The sequence below is a fragment of the Diabrotica virgifera genome, chromosome 1 (assembly GCF_917563875.1).
Source record: "Diabrotica virgifera virgifera chromosome 1, PGI_DIABVI_V3a".
Lineage (NCBI taxonomy): Eukaryota > Metazoa > Arthropoda > Insecta > Coleoptera > Chrysomelidae > Diabrotica > Diabrotica virgifera.
Window position 1 is genome coordinate 96,533,904 of NC_065443.1, and position 18,534 is coordinate 96,552,437.

At 32.1% G+C, this 18,534-nt stretch overlaps 2 long non-coding RNA genes across 2 annotated transcripts; both read right to left on the minus strand.

The window, feature by feature from the left end:
- Positions 1 to 1,280: 1,280 nt before the first annotated feature.
- Positions 1,281 to 3,859, minus strand: LOC126889319 (uncharacterized). The gene is made up of 3 exons (XR_007699986.1): positions 3,498 to 3,859; positions 3,245 to 3,439; positions 1,281 to 1,463 (listed from the first exon to the last, which is right to left on the minus strand). It is a non-coding gene; the product is annotated as an uncharacterized LOC126889319 (long non-coding RNA).
- A 2,488-nt stretch (positions 3,860 to 6,347) lies between these two features.
- Positions 6,348 to 15,643, minus strand: LOC126889322 (uncharacterized). Its single transcript, XR_007699987.1, has 2 exons — positions 8,838 to 15,643; positions 6,348 to 6,664 (listed from the first exon to the last, which is right to left on the minus strand). It is a non-coding gene; the product is annotated as an uncharacterized LOC126889322 (long non-coding RNA).
- Between the last annotated feature and the right edge of the window lie 2,891 nt (positions 15,644 to 18,534).

Below are 18,534 nucleotides of genomic sequence, written 5' to 3' on the forward strand. Positions count from 1 at the left end.
ACTCTACAAAAATGAATATTTTTGGCTGAAACTTTTTTTGAGACTACCTTTAGTACTATACTTTTACATGTTCCAATTATAAATAAAAATAAATTTTAGTTTTCGAGATATAATTTTTTTAAAAAGTCACTTTTTTTACCCACAAGACCTATGTAACCCCTTAAAAAAATGTTTGGAAGAATATGTTTGATGGCTAAGATGCATACATATATTTAGAAGGAAAGTTCCTGATTTCTGTAGTATAATACATAATACCGAAGAGGAAGTAGCCCTAAGCGCCGGACTCCACTTGCGATTTGTAGTTGTGAAGATTGAACACATTCTTTCAAATAGAAGTCAATCCATGATTATTTAGTCACAAATGGATTGACTTGTATTTGAAACAATGTGTTCAATCTTCCTGATTACAAATCGCAAGTGGAGTGCGGCGGTAATAACACCAAAATATTCCATAGAAGGTACACAGCCATTGAAAAATTCCTGGAATATCCCCGAAAACATGTTCCCTGAACATCCCAGGAAAATCCTGTGTCAGCATTTTAAACATTACCTGAATGTCTTATTGGAACATTCCATGAATGTCCACGAATGTTCTCTGGACATTCAAAATATATTTTGTAGACATTCCCTGGATATACCAGAAATACAGTGATGAGCACTCTAATAACCGGCAAAATAGCACAAAAGATGTATTAAGTAGTGAGATAAAAAGACATGAAACTAGTCGAGCTGGGAAATTTAGCGATATTAACTTATACATTTAGATTGTATTGATTTTGTACCACCTTCAGATGTATCAGACGAGTTTGGAAACTACCACTGTCACAGTGACAGTTTTAGTTGACATACTCCTCCGATATGTGTAAAGGTGGGATCAATATAACGTAAATTTAAAGGTTAATTTCGCTAAATTTCCCAGCTCGACTAGTTTCATTTCTTTTTATCTCACAACTAAATATTTTGCCGGTTATTAGGGCACTCATCACTGTACATCCTTGCTGATGTGACAATACCTCCTATCTGTTTTTTCATGAGTTTTGTATGAGAGATGGAAAAACATGTTTTAAGGTCACCTCCTGTGTTCATATGTAAGTTTTGACTTGTTTTGTAGTTCATAGATAGTTTAATTTACTACAAAACAAGTCAAAAAATATCATATGAAAACAGGAGGTGACCTAAGACAAGTTTTTAGTCTCTCTTACAAAACTCATGAAAAAACAGATAGGATGTATTATTACATCACTGACGATATGTGGCCATACCAAATAATACATCCTTGATAAATATAAACATTTTTATTGAACAAAATCTTTTCATACATTTTTTTAATGCAATTTACTGATATTCCTAAATATTTCAAAAAAATGTGTCACATTTGCTTTGTAAACCTTTCTTTTGCCTTTCGTAGCCACATATTCCGTTTCCTTCCTGGTTTTTTTGTAGACCACTTTTCTCAGCTGATTCTAAAAAAAATAAAATAAATGGTAATTTTTCTATCCTTTACAATTAACAATCAGAAGAAATATTATTTACAGATAATGATATGTATAATAATAATAGGTTTGTTCTAGCATCAGTTTGAAACCATCAGCGAATAGTGGACCAGCGCGAGTAGAGGGGATCGCACTGGTGACTGTATTATGTTCTTTTACTGACCAACTGTTTGCTGATGGTTTTTGACTAGTTTGACCGTTTGCTAGAACAAACCTAATAATAATGAATATTTTGTATTTTGACAATGACATCTGATGTGGAAGTCAAAACATTAATAAAATTATTTTTTCAAGTTAACTTTCACATGCGCGTCTTAAAATTTAATACTTATATCATAAATAACTATTAAAACTATCTTAAGAGGAAACAGTATAGATCAACAGGTAGCGAAAATGTGTTCCAAGATTGCGGCTGTAATTTTGAATATTTTTTCAAGATATTTGGCACACATATTCGTAATATAATAAAGAATGGCGGTACAGAGCCCAATTTGAAAAATATATTAATATGTGGAAATTACTCTGTAATTAAATACAATATAAAAAAAAACGAGCTTGTACCGCCATTAAGAAGAACAAAAAAATACACTTTTTTCAAATACAACTTTTTTATCCGATTTTGTGTTATTTTGGAACTACTAAAATTTTTTATTTCATTAGTAGTTCCAAAATTACACAAAATCTAGGCATCGGATAAAAAAGTTTATTTGAAGAAAGTGTATTTTTTTGTTCTTCTTAATGGCGGTACAGGCTCATTTTTTAAATATTGTATAATTACAGAGTAATTTCCACATATTAATATATTTTTCAAATTGGGCTCTGTACCGCCATTCTTTATTATTTTACGAATACGTGTGCCAAATGCCTCGAAAAAATATTCAAAATTACAGTGACAATCTTGGAACACGTTTTGGCTACCTGTTTATCGCTACTGTATTACCTTAAAACATTGCAATTTGCTAAACCAGTATATTTTACTCTACTACTACTCTACTAGCTACCTCATTTTCCACTGTTTCTAAAGACTTGTTTACATGGGTAGAGTTTTGAGGAGAGTAGAGTAGTGGTAGTACTCTACCAAAAATGGCTTGATACCATTCACGTGAGGAGAGTACAAGTATAGTACTGATGCTAGTATAGTGAAACCGATTTTTGTATTTTTAAACACTCTTGATTATAAGTGCACCTTAAATTCTTAATTTTTTGCTTAAGCTTGTTTACTCCAAAGCCCCCTTTGCCATTCTTTCGACGATTTCATCCTCCGCAGCTTGCTGCAAACTTTTATTTCTGTAGTATACACTACCTAAATTCCATAAACACTGGTATTCGCCGTATTATAGCTCTACAAGTTTTAAAGTTTCATCTTCGGTGAACTTCATTTTCACTATTTACACAAAACACAATTCCAGCCAGAATGACAGCGCCCCCATGTACTCTCCTACCTACTCTATTCTGCCATAATTGAGCGTGTTCCATGGGTAGAGTGTGCAGCCGAGTAGACATTTTGGCAGTAGTGGTGGTCATAGAGTAGTTACTTTGCCATAGGTTGCTAGTCACTATACTTTAACTCCAACTATACACTCTACCAGCTATTCTACTGTGCTGAGCATTTTTACAGGTAGAGTTACTCTACTCTATCAAGTACTTGCATCATTACTCTACCCGTGTAAACAAGTCTTAAATCTACTGAATGAAAATCTACTTAATCTTAATCTACTCTTAATGAAAAATGTCTAAAATCATTTACCCACCTAGTATTATTGTAGAATTTAAGACAGTCCAGTGCCTTATAAATAATTTCAATATGAATATTTTTCCCTTTAATTCTCCTTTGATACCACTCCATTTTAGATTTTGGGGAACTTATTTCATTGTGTTTATAGACCATATTTATTGAAGGAACCCAATCTGGAGATTGTTATTATCTATTAAGTCGGCTGGTTTTCCTATAAGATTAAAATGTTAACATCTTCAAAAATCGTTACTGTTGTAATTGTAACTTACCAGATATAAAATGATTACAGCAGACAGGACAGGAAAATTTTCATTTCGCTAGTAAAACCTGTACATTGTATTGCATTTAACCATTGTTGTCTCTCAGATACCTTATTTAGTTCAGTTTAAAAGTGAACTTTATCTTGACTTTATCACATTTCACACTTCAAAACACAACACCAATGAAGCATATTATCTTTCTAAATTAATACTTCCAGAGAAAATGTTAAATTAATCTTTGTACAACACAAAATTACAAAGAAATACAACTAAAATTATCTAAAACTCATTAAGAACAGATAGAATAAGATTTATCTTTTACACCCAGTAGCCATATTGACATATTGATTTAATTTTGAAAACGATTTTTCAATTTGGTAAATATAACTCCGTACGACCACGCAACTTGAAACACAAGTACGCAAACACGGTTGCGTGAAGCGTGGCTCGCAATCGTGAAATTTACGAGACTTGCTCGACCTGTAGATTCTTGTTTTGAGAAAGGTAAATTTCCAGAGTACCTAAAGACAGCTATCATTATTCCTCTTCATAAGGGTGGTGAAAAATCTAATTCCTGCAAGTATATACCTATTGCATTACTACCGGTACTCCAAAATTATTGAGAGACTCATAAAAGCATGACTTATGTCCTTTCTTGTTGAAAACAACATTTTATTACAAAAGTTCGGCTTTTTAAATAATAAATGTACTGCTGATGCCATGTTTTCTGTACTACATGAGGTTTATCAAGCACTGAGCAATAATCTTCACACTGCCACTGTTTTTTGTGACTATGCCAAAGCTTTTGATTGTGTAAATCATGAAATTTTGATAAAAATAACTAAATTTATATGGAATTCGAAGAATTTCTTTGAATTGGTTTCAATCTTACTTGGATAGTTGGAAACAACTGGTTAGAGCAAATAATACAGACTTTAGTCTCCAAAATATTGTATGTGGGGTCCTCTACAAACCACAAGGTTCAGTATCAGGTCCTCTACTTTTCCTTACGTTTATTAATGACATCCCTAGTTTAAAAATTAATGGAAAAAATTTTCTTTTTGCTGATGATACCAGTATTACTTGGAGCAACTCAAATATTGCTACTATACCTTCTGATCTACTCACGATAAAAACCTGGTCCGATTCTAATTTACCTTTTTTTAACATAAAACAGTAGCATTATCCTATACAGGAGCTCGTCAATCTTTACCTCTTAACACATTCACAGACACAACTGCATATGAAGCCACTTACTCCATAAGATGTGTCTACATCTAAAGTGTGTCTGTGAATGTGTTAATAACAGCCAGATCAGTATCGTTGATTCTGTAAAGTTTCTTGGTATTTTTTTTAGATAGCAATCTTAAGGGTTAAAAGGGTCTAAAGGGATAAACATTCACTGAAAGCGATATTATCTTTAATACCCGTGGTGCCTTCAACATTTAATGTCTGACTAAATTATTCTTTATAGGCAAAAAAATTTAAGGAATTTTGAATTAATTAGTTTTTAAATAAGTACATTTACCAGCAACAGTTGTAACGTAATTGTGTCAACTCGACAGTATTTAACTAGTTATTTGAATTTAATACCCTAGCTAGGGCATTATTTTTCAAAATAAATATTGAAAAATAACGCCCTAGGGCATTATAATATAACTTACTTTGAAATCATGTACAGTGGAACCTTGATTATCCGTCTCTCCATTAACCATCACCTCTGTTAACCGTCAGGGTACATACAGAAGTTGTATCGAGTTATACATTACCAATCATTTAAATGCAAAAAAATAAAAAAAAAGGTAATTTGATTTGTGATGAGGACACAAACGGCTATCCATTGCTGACAGATAAAGAACTCATTGAAATGGCAACAAAGGCGGACCAAACCTATTCGGAAGCTGACACAGTAGCTATATTGATGCTTGGACACAAGGAAGCTTGACTGTAGCTATATTGATGAACCTATTGTAACTGACAAAGATTTGCGTAAATAATCTAGAGAAGCTGCATCGCATATGCAATAATTCATCGAGTGGTATTCTCAACAAGAAGAAGCCAATAAAGTAGATTGCATGATCTTATGCCTTATACCGATTAAGAAATTCAGCCGTCGCAAAATATGAAGCAGCAGTAAAACAAACACAAATTTCAGAATATTTTAAATTTATTCGATTGTATGAACACAAATCCCTCTTATATTGTCAAACAAACCATACAAATGAAATTTGAGAGTTGTACTATGAATTTTTATTTTTTTTTTAATGTTCTGTTAACTGTCTTTTCGATTATCCGTCATACCCTTGGTCCGGTGCCCTGACAGATAATCGAGGTTCTACTGTAATAATATTAATGTCCGACTGGTATATTATTTGACAAATAATGACATGATTTTGAAGTCAGTTTGATAAATAATGACATGATTTCGAAGTCAGTTAAGTATGATATAATGCCCTAGGCTCTAGGGCATTATTTTGAAAAATTACGCCCTAGGGTATTAAATTTAAATAACTAGTTAAATACTGTCAAGTTGACAAATAACAACCCAAGTAAAACTATGGTTACCACAATTACGTTACGACTATTGCTGGTAAATGTACTTATTTGAAAACTAATTAATTCAAAATTCCTTCAATTTTTTGCCTATAAAAAATAATTTAGTCGGACATTAAATGTTGAAGGCACCACGGGTATTAACGATAATATCGCTTTCAGTCAACTTATATCCCTCAGGCCAAAGGCCCTCGGTATATACACCATTGACCTCAAGTGTTATTATCCTTATAATACCCTTGGTACCTTAACTATAATCTCACAATCAGCCCATAGAAGGTGTCAAACAAATAAAATATTTGGGAATCATACTTGATAATTTATTAACAATTAAACGATTACTTTATTGATTACAGTTAATTTATTTAATGGAAATTAAGGTAATAATAATAATAATGTTTATTCAAAAATAATCAAATATAAAATCTTCCTGAGACTAAAAACATATTTAAGTGTATAATTAATAAGAATTAACATAGGAAGCCACAAGGAAATAAATCTGCACGTAGCTATAGCCCAAAGTAACTCCTGTTATTTATCCAAATCTTTACTAGTCAAACACATTTGTTTTGAAATTCCAGCAGTTTCTTCTTTTTATACCTTTTAAATATCTGGTGTTGTTCCTAAAACAAAGACATAAATAAAAATTCTACATTGTGTACCATAAAAAAATCATAAAAATGTGGAAAGTATCACAAGAATAAAGAAAAGTCCCAGATATAAAATTCACTATTAAAATAAAAATAGTAAATAATTATTTATATCTGACACTTTTCTTATTGGAACTTCTTTCTGGTAACATCCTTAATCTCTGACTTTTACAATTTATAAGATAAGAGATGATGAATAAAGAAAGGGAAAAGGACTGTGCAGTATACAGTTACATTCTGCTTTCATTAATCTAGAAAAAAGATCAGAAAGATAATTCAAAGTCCGAAATTGTAAAAGTCAAAAAGAGATTAAGGATGTACCAGAAAGGGGTTCCAATAAGAAAAGTTTCAGATTTAAATAATTATTTACTATTTTAATAGTGAATTTTGTATCTGGGACTTTTCTCTTTTCTTTAAGAGATATCGCTGAAGCATCCTAATAGTAGATAACTATTTTTGAAATTCCACTTAAATAGACAATTTGATTTCGTTTTGATTCAGAGGTGTGCAGGCAGCTCCACTGGGGACGCCGTAAGGCAGAAACAACTGTCTGGAGATTGTGTATCGCCTCTGGATCGAAAGGAAACATAAACTGTCTCTTCACTATCACAAGAGTATTTTAATATTTTTATTGAATAAAAGTAGTCAAAAAAAAAGGACTAGTTGGTGGAGCGAAGAGATAAAAATAGCTGTGAAAGAAAAGAAAGTACCATGGAGAGCTTATCTAGAAAATAACAGTTAATAAGCAAGGAAGCTTGTGAAAGAAAAAGTTAAAAAAGCTAAATTGGAACAGTGGGAGAGATTTGGAGAAAAGATGGAGCAAAACAGTAGTAGGACAAACCAAAAATTGTTCTATTAAGGTCTGAAAAAATGAGAGGTAAATCAGGTAGTACTGTCGTGCAAATAAAAAAAAATAAAATGGAGAAACACTTACCCAACCACAAGATATAGTTAATAGATGGAGTAAATATTCCAAAGAGTTGAGTAATGAAATAACAATGGAAGAATTAACGGAAGCCATTGCAAAAATGAAAAATGGTAGTGGCAGGAATAGATAATATCAAAACACGATTGTTGAAATATATGGGGGAATCTGCATTACACTACTTACACAAATTACTGATAACAATTTGGAAACAGAAACGCATCCCAGAAGATTGGGCAACAGCAGTAATGGCTCTTCTGGTAAAGAAGGGAGGTAAAAAAGTAATGTTCAAATTATCGAGGTATTTTCATGCTAAGTGTACTGTCTAAGATTTAAGAATGAACACTGGAGATGAGACTGAGAAAGAAAGTGGAACATCAACTAGACGATGCACAAAAAGGTTTCTGACCGGGCACAGTGTCCAAGATCATATCTTTACTATAAGACAATGGAAAAAGCCTTTGACAAGGTACCCGGACATCACATTTGGAAAGGGCTTGAACTGTTCGATGTTGGAGGAGAACTAATTGATGCAAGTAAAATTTATGTACTGGAACATTGTGCGAGCATTAAACTGTGAATCAAACAAATTTGCTAATACACAAGGAGTAAGGCAAGGTGGAGTTTTAAGCTCACTGCTATTCATTATATTATATATATGAATGAACCAATAAAAAAAATGCAGTAGAGTCCCAAAAATTAGATTTAGGTTACCATTGATTAAAAAGTATAACTCTGAGTAAATGTGTATCTGCAGATGACATTGCATTGATACCAAGTTCAGAGAAATCTTTACAAAGCAACCTAAATTTATAGACGAGAGAACTTGCAGACAAAGGAATGAAAATAAAATTAGCAAAGACTAAAACTTTACTTATTTCCAAGACACTGAGAGAAATCCATATAAACCTAGACGGAAATTTAGTAGAACATATGAATGATTTTGAATATTTATAAACTATAATAGACAAAAAATGCAAAAAAAAATGAACAACAGAATTGCTAAAACATCACGATTATATCACTCCCTCACTACAGGTTTCATTAGCAAAAGAGAAATTAGTGAGAAGACAAAAGGGACAGTATATTATATACCTCCCTTCTCTGCTTCATGGAAGTGAAACATGGCTGGCTTTCCTAATAATTAAGCTTGAATTATCACATCTTTATTATTATTGTAGACATTTAAAATCCTTATTAATTGAATTACATTAAACTTACCACTTATAAAATGTTTACTTTTCATATTTTAATTTTAGTTCCCTTATATCTGTTCTTCTTGTGCCTTTTATCCATTGTCCCCGGCTTTGTTTGGATAATTCATTTAAATGTATTGCATGGGGAGCCTTGGGAACAGTACAAAATAAGACTTTTCCCTGTCTGCCCTACTCCCACAATTTACAACAATACAAGTTACATGTATAAGCTTCCCAAGAAAGAAAAACTGATAACTGCTATGGACTAATTCAGTTCTGTAGGCGATAAACTACTTTATATTTGATTTGCTGCACACAATTTCGCTGCACAATCGACAATAAAAACAAACAGGATATTCTTTACAAATGTAAATATTAGGATTAGGTTATGTTATGTTATGTGCCCCCAGTTAGGCCATATTCGGAAGTTCCTTGTCCCTTTGCAGCGTCATAAAGTTAGCGAAACGGTTTTTTCAAAGTCGTTATTTTGACTTCTACCATAGCTCAAAAAATTGCACCTCGTTTGCGGATAATTGCACCATTCAAAATTTCATTTACGGAGTTTCCGTTTTCGAGATATAAGCAAATCAAAAGTGGAGATTTCGGCGCAGCGCTAAAAATAAATGTCGATTTTCAGGGTATAAAATGCCGTAAAGTCACTAAATAACCATATCAAAAAATTGCACCTCGTTTGCGGATTATAAATAAACTGGTTTTAATTGAAAATTGTGAAAATTGAAAATATTATAAAGGAAAAACGATATTAATGTTGGTTGCCTATACTGTAGGGGCAAAGGAATGCCAGAATAATTTTCACTTTTGGTAAACCTAAACTGTAAAGGCCCCGTCTCACCATCAAATAATTGACAGTTATTTGATCAAACTTGACAGTCAAACTTGACAAGTGACACAAACTATACGTACTAACTGTCACTTTGTGCAAAGAATACATATCTCTCACAAGAACCGACACGGACGGCGATTCTTTTGTTGTTAGCATGTACTTAATTTTAGTATCGAGTTGGCAAGTGTACACGCGAGTACACTGAGAAAAGTCTCGCACATTTCTGGCGTGTATCAATAAAATTTTAGTTGCACTGAGAGAAAGGTTGCATGCAGGGCCGGCTTTTGTTGACATTCTTAATATGGTGGAATTATTTTTGATTTACAAAAGGTTGCAAATACAACACAAAGTAATGGTGAGAATTATATTGATTAAAACCATGGATAAAATACCTTTTTTATCCTGATTTTAGCATTGAAAGACCAATAATAAAATATATTATAGTGGCGTGACATTCACTAATTATTCTTTTTGGCTTATATTGATACAACGATACAAAATATAATTTGTTGTTTTCACCAATTTTGAAAAAGTGTGAACAAGTTGGTGAGAATTTGAACGACTTGGTGTGACCTAATAGGCTGTCTGTCCGTCCGACCGCGAATATAACTGCTTCAGTCACTATACCAGGTAGAATGACAAATGAGGTGTCAAATGAAAGCTTATAATCCATGGATGGTACTCAAGGTGAGACATTTGACCTAGACTGTCTGTCCGTCCGACCGGAAATGTAACTCCTCCGTTACTATACCAGGTAGAATCACAAATGAGGTGTCGAATGAAAGCTCATAATACATGGATGGTACTAAAGGTAGGAAATTTGACCTAGGACTTCCGGTTTTAGAAATGCGACCGGAAGTACTCTTTTAAAGTCACCGCAATAGCACAAGTGATACATTATTCGACGCGCATTCGCAAGACGAGAACAAATATATACTTCTGGTTTCATGACTGTCTGTCCGTCCGACCGCGAATACAACTCCTCAGTTACTAATACAGATAGAATGACAAATGAGGTGTCGAATGAAAGCTTATAACCCATGGATGGTATTAAAGATGAGAAATTTGACATCGGACTTCGGTTTTAGAGTTACAACCGTAGGTACTGCTTTAAAGTCACTCAAAATATGATATGAATGTAAAACAAGATGACAAAATTAGTAAAATCGTAGATCAATCGACGCAAAGTTACACGAAGAGTTCCAATATCGACTTCCAGTTCTACTTTCGATTACTTTGGATGAAAACCTAGGACCAATTACTTGTTTGTCGAGGTATTTCCTAATTCATTATATTCGTTATTTCGTAAAATAATCGAAAAATAACAGCCGTTGTAACCGTCACGGAATCCAATTCTTTTTGGATGACAAATGTCCGTGATCAACAACAAGAAACTGTATATTAAAATCGAATGTCAATATTTTCAATTTTTATTGTCTTGGAAACCAGCCAAAACATTCCGTACATTCCAGCCAAAACCAGCCAGTACATTCTTTAAAGTCGAATATCGGGGTAAATAAATAAAAAACCAATAAGTATTGTACTATTTTTTTTCTATAAATATAAAGATGTAATAACTGAAAAAATATATATAGTATACAATAAAAACTAATAAGCAATCGAGAAAAGAGAAAAAGTAATTTTTTTAATTAATATATTAATTAATATATATATATGGAAACGTTTTGATCATTATGGTCAGAAGCTTATATTCCATATGAAAGCAGCCTTTAGCTTTTTTTGTTGGAACGCAAGTATAATCAAGAGAATGTAAACCTATTATGAAGAGTGTATTGTCAATTATCAAGCATTAACTTGAATGTTGAAACAATTTCAAGTAATATTGGATCAAACTTTTTGAATTAGCTAAATTATATAATGTTACTCCTGAAAATCCTGAATTTCAAGTAGTCAGTCATAAATTGTTTTATATATTTGACCTAAGTTATTGTTTTATACAAACTACAGAAACAATTTAATGAAACATAGTTTATTAAATTTAATTTAGGTTTGCTGATAAAAGTACTTTATGGAAGTTTTTGTGAGTATTGGATTCTCAACTTGTTAAACACAGCAGTAGAGGTCAAAGAAAGGTTAGAGAATTTGTATTTTTAGATTCAAATTCTTTGTGAAATCCCAATAAATACAAAATTATTTTTTTATACGATAGTTTATAGTTCATGAAAAAGCTTAAAATAATTAATTCACATAATCAAGATATCTCAAAAAGAATTAAATTGTATAAATGTTGGAAAATAACAATTAATAGTTGTAGGTTATATAAGAAAATATATATAGAAAATAAGTCTATACAAAATATTATGAGCTACAAACTGATACAAAAACAAAATACTAACGCCAAGCCAAACAAACAACTGTGACAACAAACGCCGATCCTGTACAAGACAAATGTCACCAAAATTATTTGCTATTCATACAAATTGAGAAATGGCCGATCTGGCACATGCGCATAAAAATTTAGTTCATAGATAATCCGTTTGTGTCGGTTCTTGGGAGTGTGTCACTAACTGTCAAGTTTGATCAAATAACTGTCAATTATTTGATGGTGAGACGGGGCCTTAAGGCTAAAAGTAGTATGTACCATAGTCAAAATAACTCCTCCTGACTTAAAGGTAATCCCTCCTTTGAAATTTCATTTGGGGATTTTCCGTTTTCGAGATATAACCAAATAAAAAGTTGAGATTTCGAATAAATTTTCATTTTCTGGGTATAAAAAGCCGTAAAATTGCTAAATAATCATATCACCTAATTGCTCCTCGTTTGCGGAGTATAAATAAACTGGCTTTAATTGAAAATAATGAAAATTGAAAATTTTATAAAGAAAAACGATATTAACGACGGTTGTGCTTGCCTACACTGTAGGGGCAATGCAAAGGAATTTTTATTCGTAGTAGTGATGTTGATTATAGTTACTTTCGAGGATTCGTTCCAAATCGTTACTTTTGTATAAAGTAATCATTTACAGTTACAGTATTCGTTACTTTGGATTACTATGATTACTTTTGTATTTGAGTACCGGTAATCATATCGAGAATCGTATTTCTCAGTAGGTAGATATTTTGTATAGGTATTTCGATATAACAACGACCTTCACCGATCTGTTTAAGGGATAAATCGTTACTTTTGTATAAAGTAATCATTTACAGTATTCGTTACTTTGATTACTATATGATTACTTTTGTTACTTTTGTATTCGAGTACCGATAATCATATCGAGAATCGTATTTCTCAGTAGGAAGGTATTTTGTATAGGTATTCTGTCACACCCTTAAAACGCTTCATACCGATAACGATATTCCATAACACTCGTAAAATACCGGTCCCGTCCGTTACTCGCTAGGATACGATTAGTATTTTTTTTATAGAAAGTAATCAAGTGTACTGGTTGTAGATACAATAGTCGTTACCCGCTCTGATACGATTGGTACAAAGTAACGAAGTAATCAGAGTAATCAAAGTAACGATTTGCCTCTCTGTATAGTAATCGGTACTTTCGGTATTCGTAAGTAACGAGTACTTTGTAACGAATAGTTACTTTTTCAACATCACTATACACCATGGCCAGAATAATTTTCACTTTTAACTTAACACATTTAATTTCTCCTGGTTTGAGGATTATGAATAAACCTGGTTTTAACTTAACTAAAAATCCGCTGTGTCTAGGTACACGCTAACGTGTACGCAAATAAAAAAGTTGTCTATTCGGTAGGCTTACACTACCGGTCACGGATTAAGAAAGAAATGAACGAATTGACTGGTCCGCTGTAGTTTGACTATTTACACATTGGCGCAGTCATTTTTTATTTGAGGGGATGTTCTTATATAAATCAAATAATTTAAAATTTTAGCCTCACAAGCCTAAACGATATAATTTCATGATTCTTTACAACAGTTCATTACTAATCATTACCCGTAGCAAAAAATCAGTATACCTAATTTTAATTGTTGCATGAATATCCATATAATAAAAATAAAACAAATTTTAACTTATAAAAGGTAGAAGGCTAAACGTTGCTGTATTGTTGATGTTTTAATTTAATCTCGAAAATGGTTTTATATAAAGTCACAATCAATTTAAGTGATATATTAAAGCAGCCGCAATGCAGCCTATAGTCAATAAGTTTTCTTTGTTAGTTATGTATATTTAATAGTTTTTATGTATAATGGGGTATTTTCCCCGTAAATAAAAATTATTAAAAACAATATTGTAATATGTATGTAACTACAATATCTACAAATAGTTTCAATTTCAAACAAATCACACTTACTAAAATGATCACGCCTTGAAAAGAATCCGGAAATCCTACAGCAGGGCATCATATAAACATCAAATATTCAAGTAAACTCCTAAATATTATTAAGTCAATATACGTACCAATTTTTTTTTACTAAAATGATTTAGTACTTTATTGTTCACACTATCATCTTCATCGCTGGGGTCACCGTTAATTGTTATTATGATTGGGTTTATTTCGTTAATTTTATTTTCACGAATCCACCAATCCTTAATTAATTTTTCGCACTTGGATATATAGTTCCGCCATACTTCTGGAGTTGCAATTGAAAGTGCTTCTCGCCATGTTTCAAAAACCGCTTCGTCAGTATAACCACTATAGGACCATAATATGGTTGTAATATTGTTTTGCTGTTCCCCATATATTTTCGATGGGATTAAACTGGCAGTGGTGTGGTGGAAGATGTAAAACTTGATGCCCGTAACTTTCAATAACTTGAACCACCAGAAAGATTTTTGGTTTCGCATGTTCTTTTGCCAAACGTAACAACTCATACTTTAATATAAGCTGTGGAATAGATATGCGTTCATTTTTTAGCCATTCTTTAATTTTATCTACATTCCACGAATTTGCTGGACTTTTGTTTAGTATTTCTGAATGGTAAGGCGCATTGTATAAAATAATTACGCTGGGCTCACTTAATCCGGGAAGAAGTTTTTCACGCAACTATTTCACAAACATTTCCGTGTTCATATTGTCATGATAGTCACTGTTTTTTATGTAGACGAAAATATTAAATTAGCACCTTTTATATATCCTGTCTTCCCTCCCGCGTGCAGAATTATATGTCGCTTCCCTTCTCCACTAGTATGCTTGATCGATTTTATGTTGTCATCTTACCATATTCTCTTGGTAGCACCCTTAGAAAATATCCATGTTTCGTCTAAATATACAAAAGTTGACTCTTTTTCTTTAAATTTGTTATATTTTCTCAGAAACTCAATTCTCTTGTGTACAACATAACTTCTTTCACAAAGCGCTTTTCTGTTATCCTCTTTTTTAAATTTGAATCCTATGTTATGTAGGACTTTCCATAAACTTGTTCTGCCGATGTCACCAAATTCCCCCTATTCTCATTTAAAAAAATCATCGATTACGTCATCACACCCAGATGGATGACGACACTAGTATGATATGTATGCCAAAATATAATTTAAAAACAAAAATCGGCCTCTTTCGGGATTTTCCCTAATGTCATCGGTTTACGAAATAACAAATTTATTCCTTTCATTTGCACCCTACTGTATATACGAGTAGATGCAAAATTTACTAAATGCATTAACATTATTTAGTGGTGGCCGCATATCGAAATAACTACTCTGTGAGAGACCACATAATGGACTAATTAAACATCTAGGATCTAACAACATCACGAGAAAAACCAAATGCAAAATATACAAAACCCTGATAAAACCGGTCCTTATATATGGATCAGAGACATGGACACTGTCGAAAAGCGATGAGAACTTATTAGGTACGTTTGAACGAAAAATCCTCAGACACATATACAGGGTGTCTGCGTAACTTGGAACCATATGGGAAACTTTTTTAATATCAATTTTACGAAAAAAAGTCATTCTTTATAAAGTGCTCTGCCCAGTCTAAAACCTAAGATGCAATCATCAGATATCAAATTTTGTCAACAGTATACGAGGTATGTCAAAAAATATGAATTTCGCTCAAGAGCAAAAAGTACCTTTATATTTCAAAATATCAAAAAAATTTATTATGAAAAGTTATTTGTAATTAAAAACTATATTCAAATTTGCAATAACAGCCTTCTACTTGAAAAAAAATTCTGAAATTTTCCTAAATTACCGAATCCGAACATCATTTTTATTTATTACACATGTAATAACACTTGTATTAATAATTTTAGGAAAAAAGTTATTCTTCATAAAAATCTGTGCATGGTCTAAACCTCAAGATGCAACCATCAGTAACAAGTTTGTTAATTTTATACGAGGTGTGTCAAAGAAAGAAAGAATTTCAAAATTATTTCTAAATTCATATTATTTGACACACCTCGTATAAAATTAACAAACTTGGATAACTGATGGTTGCATCTTGAAGTTTAGACCATGCACAGATTTTTATGAAGAATACTTTTTTTCCTAAAATTATTAATAAAAGAGTTATTACATGTCTAATAAATAAAAATGATGTTCGGAATCGGTAATTTCAGAATTTTTTTTTCAAGTAGAAGGATGTTATTGCATATTTGAATATGGTTTTAATTACCAATAACTTTTCATAATAAAATTTTGTGATATTTTGAAATATAAAGGTAGTTTGCACTTGAGCGAAATTCATAGTTTTTGACATACCTCATATACTGTTGACAAAATTTGATATCTGATGATTGCATCTTAGATTTTAGACTATTCAGAGCATTGTATAAAGAATGACTTTTTTTCGTAAAATTTAAATTAAAAAAGTTTCCCATATGGTTCCAAGTTACGCAGACACCCTGTATAAGGAAGTGAAAGAAAATGACGTATGGTGCAGAAGATATAATTTTGAACTATACGCAGAATACAACGAATCTGACGTCATAACATCCATAAAGATCGGACGTCTGCGCTGGATAGGCCATGTTGAACGGATGTTGGAGACCGAAACACCAAAACATATAATGAGGCAAACACCAGTAGGGAGAAGGTCAAAGGGAAGACCCAAACTTAGATACATGGAACAAGATCTGAAAACACTTGAGATTACCCACTGGAAGAACAAAGCAAGGAACAGAACAGAATGGAGGAAATTCTTAGAATAAGCCAGGACCCAAAAAGGGTTGTCGAGCTACTGATGATGATGCTAGACCACATGACGAATTAGCTACTCTGCTCTAGAACGCATATCGAATCGGCACTAATCTATATATTTTTTCGTATTTAAAATATTACTTGCGGGTGAATCCTAATTGTTCTTTTATTCAAGGAAGTCTCTTCTAATTTAGTACATATTAAGTTTTTGCTAAGAAAGGTATTTCTAACAAGGGTGCATTGTATTTTATTATCCATCTTATTATTTTTCCTTAAGTTATCTTGTTTATTATATTTTAATCAAAAAATTACTAAAAATTTAATAATTAAATAGATATTGACCCTCTACGCACCCGAGATCTACGCTTAACTGGTATACCTAAAATATTACAATCGACCTGCCGCATGCCGATTCGTTTGTTTCTTTATTAATCCCTAACCGTTGTAAGTCAACCGAATAGACAACTTTTTTATTTGCGTACACGTTAGCGTGTACCTAGACACAGCGGATTTTTAGTTAAGTTAAAACCAGGTTTATTCATAATCCTCAAACCACAGGGCCCTGATTCTAAATCAAATTTCGACCAAAAACAAGTCGCTTTCAATATGGCGACTGTCGAAATTATTTGACACGGAGATGATGGCCAAATGGCCAAAAGCGAGGTTAGGTTTAGTTTAGATGTGTTTTGTTTATTTCTTGCAAGGAAAACTAAATCAAAAGGTATTATAATATAGCTGGGTTTAATTGAAATTTGCTTGTTTTGAGGAATTAGATAGAATAGTATTAAATTAGAAATATAATAATTGAGAATGTCCACAACATGAATCATCAACTCAATGAAAGATGTGAGGTAATAATCTGGGAAAATTAGTAAAAAACAAGGAAAATTAATTACCAGCTATTTTATTGCTGGACATGCTGAAATCAAATCTTAAGATTTCCTATATTAGTAATATAGCTGTGCAAAGTCCACAGAAAGTGTGCTATTTTGTTTATAAACAAATTAGCGCTCCGAAATCTTTTTTTTTATTATTGCTCTATAACTCCGAAAATTTTAACTTTAAACCAAAACACTCACATAAAAATTGACAGTAATTTAATTCTGCACATTGATAATTTATTCCAATTTCCTTCGACGGAAATTTTCTTCGGAAAATTCGGGTTTTCCAAACAAAATCTGATGAACAAAATTTGAGGGAAGTAATTATTTATTAATAATTAAATAATTTGGTGACAGTGACATAAATCTTTTTTGTTATGAGTGTCTTGAAGATATGAAAATTTGTATGTACAAAGAGGACCGGAATTAAAAGGTATCTAATGGTTCAAAGATTAAAATCCTGTTGTTTATAACTCTGTCGCAAATGCCGGTCAAATTTGACCGGTTATACCTGGAATCACTCCTCGCAATTCAATTTGTTTTTCTTCGAAAAGGACACAGAAGCCGTGCTCTTTTGAACAGCGTTAACTTAATTTAATTTAATCTAATATTTTCTGAGGGGTTCTATTTGTTTATAAGCCAAAAAATTGTTTCTTTATAACATTCCTGAGACCGCTCAAATGGTCCAATTTCAATCCTGTAAGGTACGTTGAATAGGTATAGTGCTTTTTTATATGAAAATCATAGTTATTCTGGTGTATCATATCTTTCTGGTTATTATTTCGACCGAAATTTTTTAATTAACATTTTAATTATTGCTAAACTATTGGTTAGATCGTCGCCGGTCTCCTGATATACAGAGAGGGGCTAAATTATGGAATAAATTCATTTTCTCTAAAATGGACGATTTTAGAGA